The 15556-nt window shown below is 42.7% G+C and overlaps 1 protein-coding gene across 1 annotated transcript in view; it reads right to left on the reverse strand.

Annotated features, from left to right (window-relative positions):
- PAK1 (p21 (RAC1) activated kinase 1) overlaps positions 1-15243 on the reverse strand; it is a 162547-nt gene extending 147304 nt beyond the window's left edge. The window contains exon 1 of the mRNA XM_066369329.1: positions 14699-15243. The gene's annotated coding sequence lies outside the window, so the exon portion shown is untranslated. The remainder of the gene's footprint in view (positions 1-14698) is intronic.
- Between the last annotated feature and the right edge of the window lie 313 nt (positions 15244-15556).

The following is a 15556-nucleotide window of genomic DNA, read 5'->3' on the forward strand; positions in this document are numbered from 1 at the left end:
GTCCTCCAATCAGTTGAAAGGCCTCAAGAGCATAACTGAGATTTCCCTGAGAAAGAATTCTACTCCTTATGTTTTTCTGGTAAAAGAGATACAATAGCTTTAGACAAATAAGGAATAGCATCTTAAATTTTATAATGAACACTAAGAAGTAACATGGGGAAATGTTAATAGGTCAAGGAAAATGTTTATAGGGCAAACAAACTTAGGTCTACGTTGTGATTACAACAATTTAACTATATATGTATGTGTATAGATAAGATAAAAAAGAAACAGAACAGTTTTAGTAGAGTGGTGGAATCATGTTATTTATTATATATAGATCATCTCAAATGTATTAATGGTATTACAAAAGTTTGTGAAATAGAGCTTTGTTATTTATAATGGAAGAAAAGTTAGCATGTATGTTAAACCTTATTAGAATTATGTGATTGTGTGACACTTTAAACAAACTCATACTAATTAAAAGAAAACTGCCCATTTTGAAATGTTGCCTTGGAGAGTATTAAGAAGAATGGATTCTCTGGAAGGCAAATATGCCCATCAGGGCCTCAACTCAGTGCCATTTTTTAGTACCATGTAATTCAATTCAAATGAAATGAAGACCAACTCAGAATGGTCAAGTAGCTGGTGATTAGCTTAATTTTCCAAATTCTTAGTTGAAGGACACGCCTTCAACTTTGACTCAGGTCAGTTATTTGTACTAGGTAGCAAAATATTTAGCACAGTGAGGTCTCTTCTCTCTTTATCTCTCCCAACATGACACTGAAAGGATTCTTGTATGTTTGTTGAACTTGAGAAAAATCAAACAAATGTTCTTAGTAACAAAGTCATGTAGACCTCAATTTGAATGATGGTCCACTTTTATTCATTCAATCAAAAAATATGTGAGTGCCTACTATATGGTGGAATTGTGAATACAACTGTGAGGGGAAGGGAGGGGAGGGGAGGGGAGGGGAGGGGAGGGGAGGGGAAGGGAGGAAAGGCAACTGGAAGAGAGGGGAAGGGAAGGGAAGGGAAGGGAAGGAAGGGAAGGGAAGGGAAGGGAAGGGAAGGGAAGGGAGGAAGAAGGGAAGGGAAGGGAAGGGAAGGGAAGGGAAGGAAGGGAAGGGAGAGAGAAAAAGATACCTTTTATTTGAAGGTAAAGGATACTATGTTAAAACTCATTCTCTTTAGGGTACATGCCTTAAAGAGAAATGATTCTCTGTAGCTTAGGGCAAATCGACATCAATCAAACAATGTCATAGTGTATATAGTAAAAGTATGGTTCTATGTGAACAAATAATGACATGAATGCTCAAGTGTTTAAGGTTGAAGTTTACTGATATCTTTGCAACTTATTCTGAAATATGCTTCCAAATAAGATGAATTGATGAATAAATAGATTAAGAGGTAAACAGGCAGTAAAGCAAATATGGCAAAATATTACAGAATCTAAATAATGAGTATATGGGTGCTCACTGTCCATAGTCCTCACCTAACATTTTATTATAAAGAATTTTTAAATGTACAACAAAGTTGAAAGAACTGTACTATGGAACAGTTTCAAAAGGAGTCAGCCTACTGGAGGGATTTCTTTTCCTTTAGTGCAAGATTTAGTCTTTGGTCAACAGTGCCATTTAGATACTATAGATACCCAGAGGCAATTTCAAAACTACTTGAGAACTTGGATTAATCAATTTATTCATCCACATTTATTTGCTTGTTAATCCACATTTATCGTCTAGCTGACAATGAGAGAACATTCTCTCTGGTCGAGAACTGCTGGAAGTGCTGGCTCAGCTATTCACTCCGGCACTGTGAGGGGGACTTCTCTCCATCTCTAAAATCAGATTTAGAAATCCCTTCGCAGTCTCTCAGAATCAACTAGGATACTGCCCAGGATAGCATCTTGAAAGGTCCCTTTCTACCACTCCAACTTTGTCTCGCACCATTTACTCTTACTCCCTGAGACCCAGACATAATGACTTTTTCTTAGTTCCACTGTGTTCAACTAAACCAGCACTATCCAACAGAAATATAATGCAAGCCACCAACATGAGTTATATATGCAATCTTTGTTTTTAATTTATTCATTTTAGAAAGGAGAGAGAGAGAGAGAGAGAGAGAGAGAGAGGTGGGAGGAGCAGGAAGTATCAACTCCCATATGTGCCTTGACCAGACAAGTGCAGGGTTTTGAACCAGCGACCTCAGCATTCCAGGTCGACGCTTTATCCACTGCGCCACTACAGGTCAGGCAAGTATGCAATCTTATATTTTCTAGTAACTGTATTTTTTAAAGTTAACAAAGCAGGTGAAAATAATTTGAAAATATATTTTAACCCAATTTATCCAAAATATTAACATTTCAACATATAATCTATACAAAAAGTTATTTTAAATTCTTTTTACATTACTAAGTCTTCAAAATCCGATATTTTACACTTATAGTACATTTGTGACAGCTTGTTTGGAGGGTCTAGCAGGGGAGCGCAGCTACTCATATACCCTTGACCAAAGAACGGTCCTCTCCTCTATCAGGTAAGGCCGTCCTCTTCAACTGAGCATGCAACTTCGAGAGGGACGCACATGGAGCAGTGAGGGAAGAGGGGGATAACTGCCTACCCAGCCAGATCAGCCAAGTCAACCCTGGTGATCAATGGAGTGACAGATGTCGCAGCCAGATCGCCCTCACATCCATAAACTTATAGTACATTTGTATGTGAACTAGCCACATTTCAAGAGCTCAACAGCCACACTGGATAGTAGACACCATATTGAACAGAAAGCTTTAAACTTTTACTTTCAGGACCATTGGGCATTTACAATATTTTCCCTGCCTGACATGTTCTACACCCTATTCTCTGCATGACTAATACCTACTTATTTTACATATCTTAGTTTAAAAACACCATCTCCTCAATGAGGCCTTCCCCTTATCACTCCAAAATTTTCTACATTAGTCCTTTCTGACTTTAGTAGGACTTATCAAAACATGCAACTAATTATTTGTACATTTAACACTTTTCTCTGCATTTCCTCTCTGGAATGTAAGCTTTAAAAAAGAAAGGACAGGACAATTTCTGTGTTGTTTAGGATTGTACCCTTAACTAAGCACATGCTTTACATGTAGGAGGCAATCAAATATTTGTCGACTAATTTAAAAACAAATAGAAGCACTGTAGAGATATACTGGTTTTGTACACTATACGTAAAAATGTGTGGTTGACCCCTACTCTATTTGCCCATCAGTAAAAATATACTCAGGCCCTGGCCGGTTGGCTCAGCGGTAGAGCGTCAGCCTGGCGTGCAGGAGTCCCAGGTTCGATTCCCGGCCAGGGCACACAGGAGAAGCACCCATTTGCTTCTCCACTCCTCCCCCTCTCCTTCCTCTCTGTCTCTCTCTTCCCCTCCGGCAGTGAGGCTCCATTGGAGCAGGGATGGCCCGTGCGCTGGGGATGGCTCTGTGGCCTCTGCCTCAGGCGCTAGAATGGCTCTGGTTGCAACAGAGCGACGCCCCAGAGGGGCAAAGCATCGCCCCCTGGTGGGCATGCTGGGTGGATCCTGGTCAGGTGCATGCGGGAGTCTGTCTGACTGCCTCCCCATTTCCAGCTTTGGAAAGATGAAAGAAAAAAATATATATATATATACTCAAAATATACTACTTTCACCAAGTAGTCCACTTCAGACAATTCTCTGGCAAGTGGCAGTGGATAGAAACAACATGATTTTTTGAAAAAGAGTAAATTGTAAATAGCTTTTGACAGAAGATACAGATTTAAGATTCCAATTTGCAAACTCACAGTTATGTTATAATGGATAAGCTACTTAACTTCTCCCCATCTGTAAAAATATGATTCCTTAAGGAGAGAATTAAATAAGATTCTATATAAAAGTGTTTGAAAAAAAATAAACCCTAATTGTCTCTAGGCTGCTCAGGAAACTTGGACTTTCCAAAGTCTATCATTGTGAATTTTTCCTCTTTGTTCATTTGGCTTCTTGCTTTAAATTACATCACAGATTATATATAGATAACTTGAATTAAGCAAGCAAAATCGATCCTGATACCAAATAAAAATCTCAGATTCTGGACTGCTCAAATTTCAAAAGAGAAAATAATCTTAAATGGAAGAAAATGTTATAAAATAGTAACTCTCCAACAAGTGCTACGGGGATTGAATCCTTCCAACTATACCAGGTCCCTCTCTATCCATCCCCCAACATGAAAATTTAAATTTTGCTCTTCTAGCCCATTGAGAATTCCTTCCATAGTGAAACACCGTTATTGATAGACTATGTCCTACTACAGCAATTTTCAACCAAAGTGCTGCAAGAATTCTTAAAACAATCAATATCTGACTACTTAGTCAGGGACACTGACCTGTTTTCCCTTAGATTGTCAAATAAAAAATGACAACAACCAACACAACAATAGCCATCTGGTGTGAATGAATCAAAATCAAACCTAGTTTTTTTGTCAGATCAGCTTAAAATAATGTATATCTTGGTGTGCTGCAGAATTTTAATAATAGTTTATGTGTGCCATGAGATGAAATGGGTTGAAAATTGCTGTCCTGCCTGACCTGTGGTGGCGCAGTGGGATAAAGTGTGGACCTGGAATGCTGAGGTCGCTGGTTTGAAATCCTGGGCTTGCCTACTCAAGGCATATATGGGAGTTGATGCTTTCTGCTCCCTCTCCCTAAAAATTAAATAAAGTCTTTTAAAAAGAAAAGAAAACTGCTGTCCTAGTATATCATGAGAAAATAGGACAAGGAGGAGAAAAGAATGGAAAAACATCACTGTCATAAAATATTGGAGCTGCAAAGTTGGCATCAAAAAAATTTTTATAGTGCACTCAAACACACAAGAGAGAGAAACAGAGACAGAGAGACAAAGAAAGAGAGACAGACAAGAAGGGAGAGAGATGAGAAGCATCAACTTGTAGTTGCATCACTTTTATTTGTTCATTGTTTCCTCATATTTGCCTTGACTGAGGAACTCAAGCCAGGACAGTGACTCCTTGCTCAAGCCAGCGACCTTAGGCTCAAGCCAGCGACCTTGGGCTTTAAGCCAGTGAACTTTGGGCTCAAGCCTGCGACCATGGGATTATTTCAATAATCCCACACTCAAGCCAGATGAGCCTGCACTCATGCTGGCAACCTCGCAGTTTCGAACCTGGAACCTCAGCATCCCAGGTCAATGGTCTATCCACTGTACCACCACCGGTCAGGCTGGTATCAAATTTAATAATCTATATGACAGCTAAAGAAAACTGAGGTTCAGGGAGGTAGTTACACAGTAATAATCACAAATATGGCTTCAAATCCCAGCTTGATCTCTCTGCTCCTAAATTTTCTCATCCATAAAATGAATATAAATCTAAAACCTGATTCTTTTGAGGAATAAATAAAAAATCAAATGTAAAGTGCTTGGCACTGTGAAAGTCCTCAATAAAAAGTGAGTTATAATGAGGCTGATGATAGTGATTGGTTCCTGATCTCATATACCCTCAACATACAATGAGGATACCTGAGAAATCAGGAAATGCATCCCAAACTCATTTCTTAAAAAGATAAGATGAAATGCTGCTACTAGCTATCATTTTATAATAAAACTCTGATGGATTTGTTGGTTTGAGTTTGAGTGTTTTTTTGTTTGTTTTGTTTTTTTACCTTTTATTCTTCTGTATTCTCCAAATTTTCTAGGAAAATCATGTATAACTTCCATAATAAAAGAAATATAAATATATTTTAAAAACAAATAAAGGCCCTGGCCAGTGGCTCAGTGAATAGAGCATCAGCCCAATGTATAGACATCCCAGGTTCGATTCCTGGTCAGGACACACAAGAGAAACAACCATCTGCTTCTCCCTCCACCTCCCCCCTCTTCTCCCTCTTCCCCTCCCACAGCCAATGGCTCCTTTGGTTCCAGCATGGCCCTGGCACTCAGGATAGCTCAGTTGGAGCACATCAGCCTCAGGCACTAAAAATAGCTCAGTACTCAAGTCTCTACCCCAGATAGGGTTGCCAGTTGGAGCCCAGTCAGGGCACATGCAGAAGTCTGCCTCACTATATCCTCTCCTCTAACCTAAAAAATAATAATAATAAGGGGGGTTGAGGGAAGACAAATTGGAAGAGTAACAGTCTGATAACATTTTGGCTCACTGGACTTCGATTATCAACTCCTGGGAAAAAGAGTATCTGTTTCAGAGATTAAGGAAAATCCTACGAAGTGCCCACAGAATCTTGGACCAAAAGCACTTTTGAGGCCACTTAGTCCAAATTTCCAATTAATAGGAAACACCAATCAGCACTTTACAACTTACAAATTGCTGTGTACTTATCAGTGGAGCACATCTATCCTCACAACCCTGTGAAGGCCCAGGACAGCTAGGGTATAATGGAAGAAGCATGAGTCTAAAAAAGCTCCGGAATCTGAAGGACCTGGCTTCAATTCATAGCTTTGCTCTACAGTTTCAGGCAATTCAATTAACTTCTGTTTTCTCTTCTTTAAAACAGAGATAAAACAATACCTGTCCTGCCCTGGCCAGGTAGCTCAGTTGGTTAGAGCACCATCCAATGTGCCAAGGTTACAGGTTCAATACCCCATCGAGGCACATTCAAGAATCAACCAATGGCCTAACTGGTGGTGGTACAGTGAAGAGGGTGTCGACTCAGAACACTGAGGTGCCAGATTTGAAACCCCAAAGTCACTGGATTGAGCACAAACTCATCCAGGTTGAGTACAGGTTCACCAGCTTGAGCATGGGGTCACTGGCTTGGGCATGGAATCATCAACATGATCCCATGGTGCTGGATTGAGCCCAAAGGTTGCTGGCTTGAAGCCCAAGGTCACTGGGCTTGAGTCCAAGGTCACTGGGCTTGAGTCCAAGGTCGCTGGCTTGAGCAAGGGGTCACTGGCTTGGCTGGAGCCCCCCAGTCAAGGCACATATGAAAAAGCAATCAATGATTAACTAAGATGCCACAACTAAGAGTTGATGCTTCTCATCTCTCTCCCTTCCCCTGCCTCTCGCAAAAAACAACACAAAACAAAAAAAACTCCAAAGAAACCCCCACCAATGAATGCATAAATAAGTGGAACAACAAATCAATGTTTCCCTCTTTCTTTCTCTCTCTCCCTAAAACCAATAAATAAGAAAATTTAAAGAAATAACTCCTGTCCTAGCTAACCCAAAGAGCTGTAGAAAGAACAAAGTGAGAAAATATCAGTGAAAGTACTTTGTGCATTATACAAAAGGGCCTTCATTATCAGGGCCTTGCCTTCCTCTCTGCTCTTACCACTCCCCACCCTGCATCTATCCTCTAAGCGCATCAAGCCCATCAGGGTTCCCCAAACATGCTCTCACCTTCTAGCCCTCATACTGTTCTCTCTCCTTCAGGAAGGTCTTTCCTCCCCTATCTTCCGACCCCCCCACCACTATATTTGGTTAACCCCTGCTCATCTCTCAGAACCCAACTTAGGTGTCACTTCCCTTAAGGTTTCCCACGCTACCCCCTTTTCAGGCAAAGTAGATGCCTTTTCTGTCTTCACACTGCAGTAGCGTAGAGCTCCATGTGTCATTTTTGTCTCAACATAATATTACTGCCTCCAGACACCTCTGTTTCTCAACTACAAACTTAAGGATATAACTCATCTGTTTCTCCAGAGCCCGTGACAATGCCTGATGCTTCATGTGTTTAAGAAATGAACTTTAAATAAAAATTAACCTGGCCAGGTGGCTCATGGATCAAGTGTCAACCCAGCATGCCAGAGGTTGTGGGTCTGACCCCAGTCAGGGCACATATGACAAGCAACCAATGAGTGCCCAACTAAATGGAACTAAGTAAAACAACAAGTTGATGCTTTTCTCTCTCTCTCTCTCTCTCTCTCTCTCTCTCTCTCTCCCTTCCTCTCTCTCTCAAGTCAATGGAAAAATTAAAATAAATAAATAGATTTTAAAAATTAAATTTTTATGTAATAGGTATATAAGACATTTACACAAAATATAAGGTAGTACTTCTCAACCTTGCCTGTGTATCAGAATTACCGATAAACCTTCAAAAACCGAGATCCCAAGAGATTTTGCTTAAGTAGACCTGAGATAGAGCCCAAGCAATTTTTTTAACATCTTCATACGTGGTTCAAATGCATGGCCAAAATTTAAAATCACTGCTATATATAACTATAGTCATGAAATTACAATTCTACCTAACATCTATGTACTTAACATCTTACAATTCATTTTCACATATATTATTAATTTAATCTTCACAACATCTCTGTGAATTCATGATTCTCTTTTCCCAATGAAGAAACAAAGATATAAATAAGTTAAATGTCCAAGTGGGTCTTTGCCTTATTCAAATTTAGTGTTATCCTTCTATATCCATGTTCTTCCCTAGAAAGTGACAGATAATATAGCAGCAATGTACAAAGTACTATGAGGATAAGGGTTCAAATGAGGAAAATATTAATCCCAGCTTTGTGGGAATCGGGGTGAGAATAAAGAAAGCTGGGCCTTGAAGATGTATGCACACAGATAAGGGTGGAAGCCACACATGTACTGTCACTGTCATGTACCATCCCAAAACGTTCAAAAGGCAGATTCCGTAGAGGGCAATGTTCTTGCTAGCCTCCATCGGTACTTACAACACAGTCTGAAAAGGGTGGGAGCACATCGGAAAGGGATGGAAGTAGAAACGTGATAGAAGAAAGCCCCATAAATGAGAATGAATTTCTCAATTTTGCATGCAAATTACCTCATCCTGACTCCATGAATAAGAGCCAGGAGATAATGACTTTGTTAAAACTAAGACTTAGATCAATTTTGGAGAATTAATCAATACCAAAGTCATATTAGAGAGGAATCAATGAACCTCTGGTTCTTTCTATTCCTAGAATGAGAATAATCTGGACAATCCTGGTATATCGCAAAGAACGATGGGAGAGTGTAAGAAGTTACTCAGAAGATAAAAGGCTTAACACAAGAGCAGAAAAATGTATTACATTAAGCTAATACATTTATGATGGCAAAGGGAAATGAATATTCAGGAAAAGGTGACTCAGAATACTGGATGAAGTCTGATCTCTCAGCTTCAGCAGTGAAGTGTTATTTCTAAGTCTGCAATATCATGACCATCTGACATATAGTTTTATCAGCATTGTGTGTGTGTGCGTGTGTGCGTGTGTGCGTGCGTGCGTGTGTGTGTGTGTGTGTGTGTGTGTGTGTGTGTGTGGACTTCAGTCAGGATTGTCAGGGGGAAGAGGCCAAAGAGATTAGGAAGCATTCTAAAGAGAATTTCTAGTGCACCACAGTTTAGTTTGACAGAGTTGAGAAGTCAATATGATATAGTGGCAAAAGTAAAGCACTACGTTTAGATTCAAAAAACGTAGACCCTGGTCGGTTGGCTTAGTGGTGGTAGAGCATCGGCCCAGCATGTGGAGGTCCCAGGTTCGGTTCCCGGCCAGGGCACACAGGAGATGTGACCATCTGCTTCTCCATCCTTCCCCCTCTCCTTTCTCTCTAACTCTCTCTTCCTCTCCCATAGCCAAGGCTCCATTGGAACAAAGTTGACCCCGTGCGCTGAGGATGGCTCTGTGGCCTCTCTCTCAGGTACTAGAATGGCTCTGGTTGCAACAGAGGAATGCCCCCTGGTGGGCATGCTGGGTGGATCCTGGTCAGGCACATCCAGGAGTCTGTCTCCCTACTTCTCACTTCAGAAAAATACAAACAAAAAAAATGTAGTTTTAAACAAGTATTTAGTCATGTGTTAATAACGTGCCTCTGAGCAAGGCAAGACTTCTATGTTTCTCAGTCTCCTAACTCTTGTAAAATGGAAATACCTATCTCACAGGACTGTTGTAAAGACTGAACAAAACACCAGGGCTAAGATGTTAGACTTTTCCCTGTAGGACACATAAATGTAAATGCATGTAAATCTGTCTTCACCAATTTTTCTATGCACAGAAGAAGAGAGCAGGCTAAATAAGGAAAATTTTTATTTTAACCTGTGTAGCAACATACGTGCCAAACATTCCTATATCCTCTACACAGAAAATTACAGCACCTGGGTAATGAACGTAACACAAAGCTGCTGGTATCAGGTGGATACTGATAGAAATTGAAGTCTGCCACTTACTTTCGGCAAAACCTTGAACAAGTTCCATTTGCCAGTCTGAGTCTCAATCTCTTTATTCATGAAAGAGAGCTAGCAAACATCTCACATGCTTATTTCAAAGACTGGAGAAAACATCTCATATAGTGTCTAATACATCACAAGTATGCAGCAAACTACTGTTAATAAGTTTACTAGCAGCTAACAACCAGGTAACCAATTATACTTTTCAAAGGCTTCTTTACATTCAATATTTTATTTAGTTCCTTCATGACCTTGTAATCTGGTCCTAGAAACTTTTACTATCCCCATTTTACAGTGTAAAAAACAGGCACAGCGATAAAATTACACCCATAAGGTCATGTAGTAATAGAGAAACTAAAGTAAGGCCTCTGACTTTCTCCTGGTTTCATTAATTCCTCCCTCCCCGAATTACAACATTAATCTTTAGGAATTAAAATGACATTTATAAAACAGCATCTTCTTTATTATTATTATTAAATGAAAGGCAGGGAGGCAGAGACAGATTGTCAAACACACCCCACCCAGCAAGCTCCCTACCAAGAGGTGCTCTGCCCATCTGGGCCACTGCTCCGTTGCTCAGCAACAATCTATTTTAGCACCTGAGGCGAGGCCATGTAGCTGTCCTCAGCTCTTGGACCCACCTTCGCTCAAACCATTCGAGCCATGGCTGCGGGAAGAGGGTGGGGAGAGAGATAAAGAGAGAGAGGTGGGGGGTGAGGGGTGGATGGTCACCCCTCCCAGGATTTCCACATGCCAGGCTTACGCTCTACTGCTGAGCCAACTGGCCAGGGCCACAATATATTCTTTTGATAACCTTAAACTTCTCTTTTTACTATACAATAAAAAGGTTTCTTTCCCTACTTTCTGGTTATGACTTAGAAAGATAAAAGGGAGAAAGGAAAATTCATTAAAACAAGAAACAACAGAATTGAAAATGATCTCAGATTAGCAATTGCTGATTCTACTTTGATTTTTGTTTTTGTTTTCCCCAACAAAGCCATCAACCTCGTAACTAAAACATTTTAAAGTCTGTTTATCAAAATGATGCTTAATTGATAAACTATTCCTAAATTGGGGGGGGGGGATTAGAAAGGCAGCTTTCTCCCATCTTGCATGTATCTTTTTTTTATCCTTCATTTTATCCCTTCAATTCAGGACTTATCACACCATGTTGTGATACCTTTAACTCCTTAAAGACTCAAATATGTATATCAGAACATCCTGCCCCAGCATGAGCCCTGGCACATGGTAGGGAAGGACTCAATAAATGTTTATAAATAAATGGATAAACGAATGAAGCCACTCTCCCAGAGGGAAGTTAGGATAGGAGAAAACTGGCTATTGTATCTTAGGGCTAATAAGAAAGTGAAAGAAAAAGCATATTTTAAGAACTTCATAAAGAAGAAAAAAAACCTTTGTGTGGAGTCGACAGGCCCTTGTATAGCTTTAAGTATCACTAGAGAAAGACAAAAACCACAGGAGATCCGCAAGAGACAGTTTCAAGTTAAAAGGCTCAAAAGTTAGGGTGCTTATTTAGACTTGCAAAACCAAGTTGCAAATTCCTAAAAAACAATCCTGGCCTAGAATATTTCAACAGCAGTTTTCAGGTCTCAACTAGAAGAACAAAAGCCGAAAAATCCTGCAGGTTTGGTGGAGAAAGACAGATATAAAAGGGAAGAAAAGCTCAGTCTAAAATAAATCCCCCAAACATATTAGAATCCACTTGGGTTTTCATACTAGAGCATGGTTCCTCTTCATTCTGAGAACTGTTCTTGACTAGAAACTCCAGTGTAGCAGCCCACAGTTAATGGGATTAAATCATCCTATTCATTCAATATCTGAGTGCCTGCATAGAATCACTATTCTAGGCACTGGAGTTAAAGTCGTCAACCAAACAGCCAAAATTCTCTGTTCTCAGGAAACTTTCAATCTAGTGGCAAACGACAGACAATAGACAGGTGGAATGGAATGGAATGTCAGGCAGTAAATTTTCTGAAAAAGAAGAAAAAAAAAAGAAGGGAGGGAGAGAAGGACTGGCAAGGAGCTGGTCTTATCAAAAGCAGATCTCTTAATCCAGCCATTTTCAAATTTAAACATGTATCAGAATCACCAACATGGCTTGTAAAAGCAGAGGTTTTAGGGCCCCAACCTCAGAGTTTTTCATTTGTAGGTCTGGGATGGGACAAATAATTTGCAAATCTAACAAATTCCCAGATTATGTTAATGCTGCTGGTGCAGAGAACACAGGTAGGGATAACTGCTCTAATCCAAAGGGTTAGGTATCCTCTCATCTCCTGGGCCTTGACTTGCTTCTTCATTCATACACTCATTCATTTTAAACACTTACTCAGTGTCAGGAACATTGTTAGGCACTAAAACTAAACAGATTCTGCCCTCAAGAAATTCACAGGCTAATGGAAAAGACAGACACAAACTCAAATAATTGCAATAGTGCTATAGAGAGCTATAAAAGCGGTATGTACAAGAGCCAGAGAATGAAGGAGCAACTCATTCTATGGAAGTAGCAGAAGGAGAGACTAAGGGATTGCTGCTTCCCACAGGTCCAATAAGCACTTCTCCACAGGCAGGTAGAGGGTGGGAGGCCGGCCTTACAGAAGGGGAGGGAGGGGAGGACAGCACAAACAAAAGCAGAGAAAGTGTATGGCAGGGGAGTTATATAAAGTGAGGCTGCAAAGGTAGGCAGAAGCCTGATCTCTAAAAACTTCATATTTAGGTTTGAGTTTGAAAAATTTAGTCTAGGGTAGGGAAAATGATGTGACAGCTTCTGTTTTACAAAGATCTCTCTGGATACACAGTACCCTTTCAGAAAGCACTGCTTCCTCCAATCCCAGCACAGGGCCTCATGACACATCCTTAGTAAATGCATATTGAATTGAATTGGACAAGCTTCTTATCAAGTGCTGTCTTATGGATGCGAGGCAGGTCACCACCTTCCCTACAGGACTCACTTTGGCCAGGACAAGACTTGTAAAACAGGTCCAGCAGCCTCAATTATTGCACATTACTCCCTGTATAGCTGAAGTCCCCCAAAGATTAGAGCAGGCCTTCACTGTTTACATGTCTGCCTCACCCACTAGACTTTGAGCTCTTTGAAGACAGGGAATGTCTTAATAGACTCTGAATCCCATAGCCACAGCAGGAGGCCTGAAACACAGAAGCTTTCCACACTCCAGTAATGGGGAGGTCAATGGATGACTGAATAAGCATATTAACCAGATAAACCCATCAGCCCATATAGGTAAGGATATGGAGAAGCTCCAGGGAATGTTTAGAAGTCCAAATTCTCAAAACCTTTTTTGAGAAGTTGAGGTGAGGTGGATTTCCCAAACAGAAAGAACAACAAAAATGTTACAGGTGCTGTGGTAAATCCTACAGGCCTCTGAGGGCTCCAGTGAGAAGTCAGTTTTGATGAGTTTGGGAGTGGAGACTAGCAAAGACTTTGAAGTGGGGAGAAGGGGATGAGGAGATTCTTCAGTGGAGTCTTGAAAGCCGAGTAAGTGCTTGATACCTGCCTATTTCTAGGGCACAAAAACAAACTCCTAGAACTTCAATGCTAGAAGTGACCTGCTCAAGGTCACACAGGAGGGAGGTGAAGTCACAAGGTAACATCAATGAGGAATCTAGGTACCATGACTCCTGTCTTCTCCTGACAAATTTAGAGAGCCCAAAGACACAGTAGGCAAAATTAAAGCTTTTTCTCAGAAACAATTCTTAAAGGCTAGACTAATGAATTTTAATTTTTATTGGTAATCATAGTTTCCCTTCACCATAGTTTCCCTTAATTTTTATTGGTATCCATAGTTTCATGATTGGGAGGGGGGAGCATGACAGTTACCCAAGGAATTTAACAAACATAAGCACTTTGCTCCCAACACCCACAAACACCCACAACTTCTCAAGTATTCTTCCAAAAACACTCCCACCAATGTTACTATTAAAATATTCAAGACAGTAAAGGCTACAATGATCGTGTCTTTGAAAAGGAATGATGAACATAAAATAATTCTCCTTTCCCTATTTGCTTTTAACTCCACAAGTTACAGAGTATTCCCGGAGTGGGGGAGGGGCTGCAGAAGTCAGGCTCCGTCTAGTTGAATTCTTCAAGGAGTTGATCCCTACAGGTGACTCCTCCGGCCCGGACAGGGGTGGTTTTTCCATACAGAACAAATTGGACGCCGCTTCGCCAAGCTTTCCGAACGCAGGCCAAGGTTAGCGCCAAAGGACAGCAAAGTTCCGCAGGGAGTCGCTCCCAGATCCGACTCTGTCGGGTGTCCCGGCCCCTCCCCCGCCCCTGCCCTCTCCGGGGTGCCCCCGGGTCACCCTGAGTCTGGGACCCGCGGCCGCGTGGGTCAGCGCACAGGGAGCCTTTGTTGGTCCGATAGGAACCAACAACCTCGCGGGGCTACGGCCCCGCCTCATCTCACCTGGCGCCCTCGGCCGCCCGCCCGCACCGGCCGCGGGGAATGAATGGGCCCAGGCCCCCCACCTCGCGCCGCCCCCACCCCCGTGCCGCAGCGGGCAGCCGGAGACGCCGGGGGGACCGGCGGGAGGCCGCCTCTCACCTTCCGCGCTCGCTAGGTCGACCGGGCTCCTCCTCTCCTCGTCCACCCTGGCGGCGGCGGCGGCCGAGCCCGGGAGTGTGCGCGCGAGGGGGCGCGAGGGGCCGCGCTTCACTTTCACCCTCCGGCCGCGGCGCGCCCGGGCCGGCCCGGGAGTTCCCTTGGACCCGAGGGGGTACTGTGGGGCGGGGATGGGACGAGCCTCCGGCGGCCGCGGGGGCTGGAGGTGGGGAGACACAGTTCTTCGATGGGATCTTCAGAGCGGAGAGCTCGGTGAAAGCGGATGAGAGAACGAGGGGAAAGCCTCGTTGGAGCCGGACGGCGGAGCCCCCGAGGGGGGCGAGAGGACGAGCCGAACGGGAGGGACGGTGCTGGGGCGGCCGTGAGGGGCGTCTGCTGTCCCGCTGGCACCCAGGGCTCCAGCTGCAATCGCAGCCCCCTCCCGCAGCCGCGCTATTGTGCGCCGCGGGCCCGCCCGACAGCCTCTCCCACCACCCCCAGCCCCTCCTGGGCGAGGAAGCGGTGAGCCCGGAGTCCGCCCGCCCCGCCTCCCGCAGGTGGGAGGGGGCGGGGAGGCCTGGACAGACCTACAGGAGCGCCGCCCACCCTGGCGTGCGGGGTGGGGGAGGCGAGTGCCTGGTGACGTCATCGGCGCTTGGCGTCAGAGGCTGGGATGGCCCAGCGACCATGTGACATCATTACTCTGACCTCTTTCTTCCTTCGCACTCCGCTGCTGCAGGCCTTTTTATCATTATTATTATTATTATTATTATTATTAATTGATTTTTAGATAGATAGGAAGAGAGCTAGAGAAACATCACTTTGTTGTTCCACTTATTCATGCCCTGGTTGGTTGATTCT

This window comes from Saccopteryx leptura, chromosome 1 (genome assembly GCF_036850995.1).
Source record: "Saccopteryx leptura isolate mSacLep1 chromosome 1, mSacLep1_pri_phased_curated, whole genome shotgun sequence".
In the NCBI taxonomy this organism is placed as follows: Eukaryota; Metazoa; Chordata; class Mammalia; order Chiroptera; family Emballonuridae; genus Saccopteryx; species Saccopteryx leptura.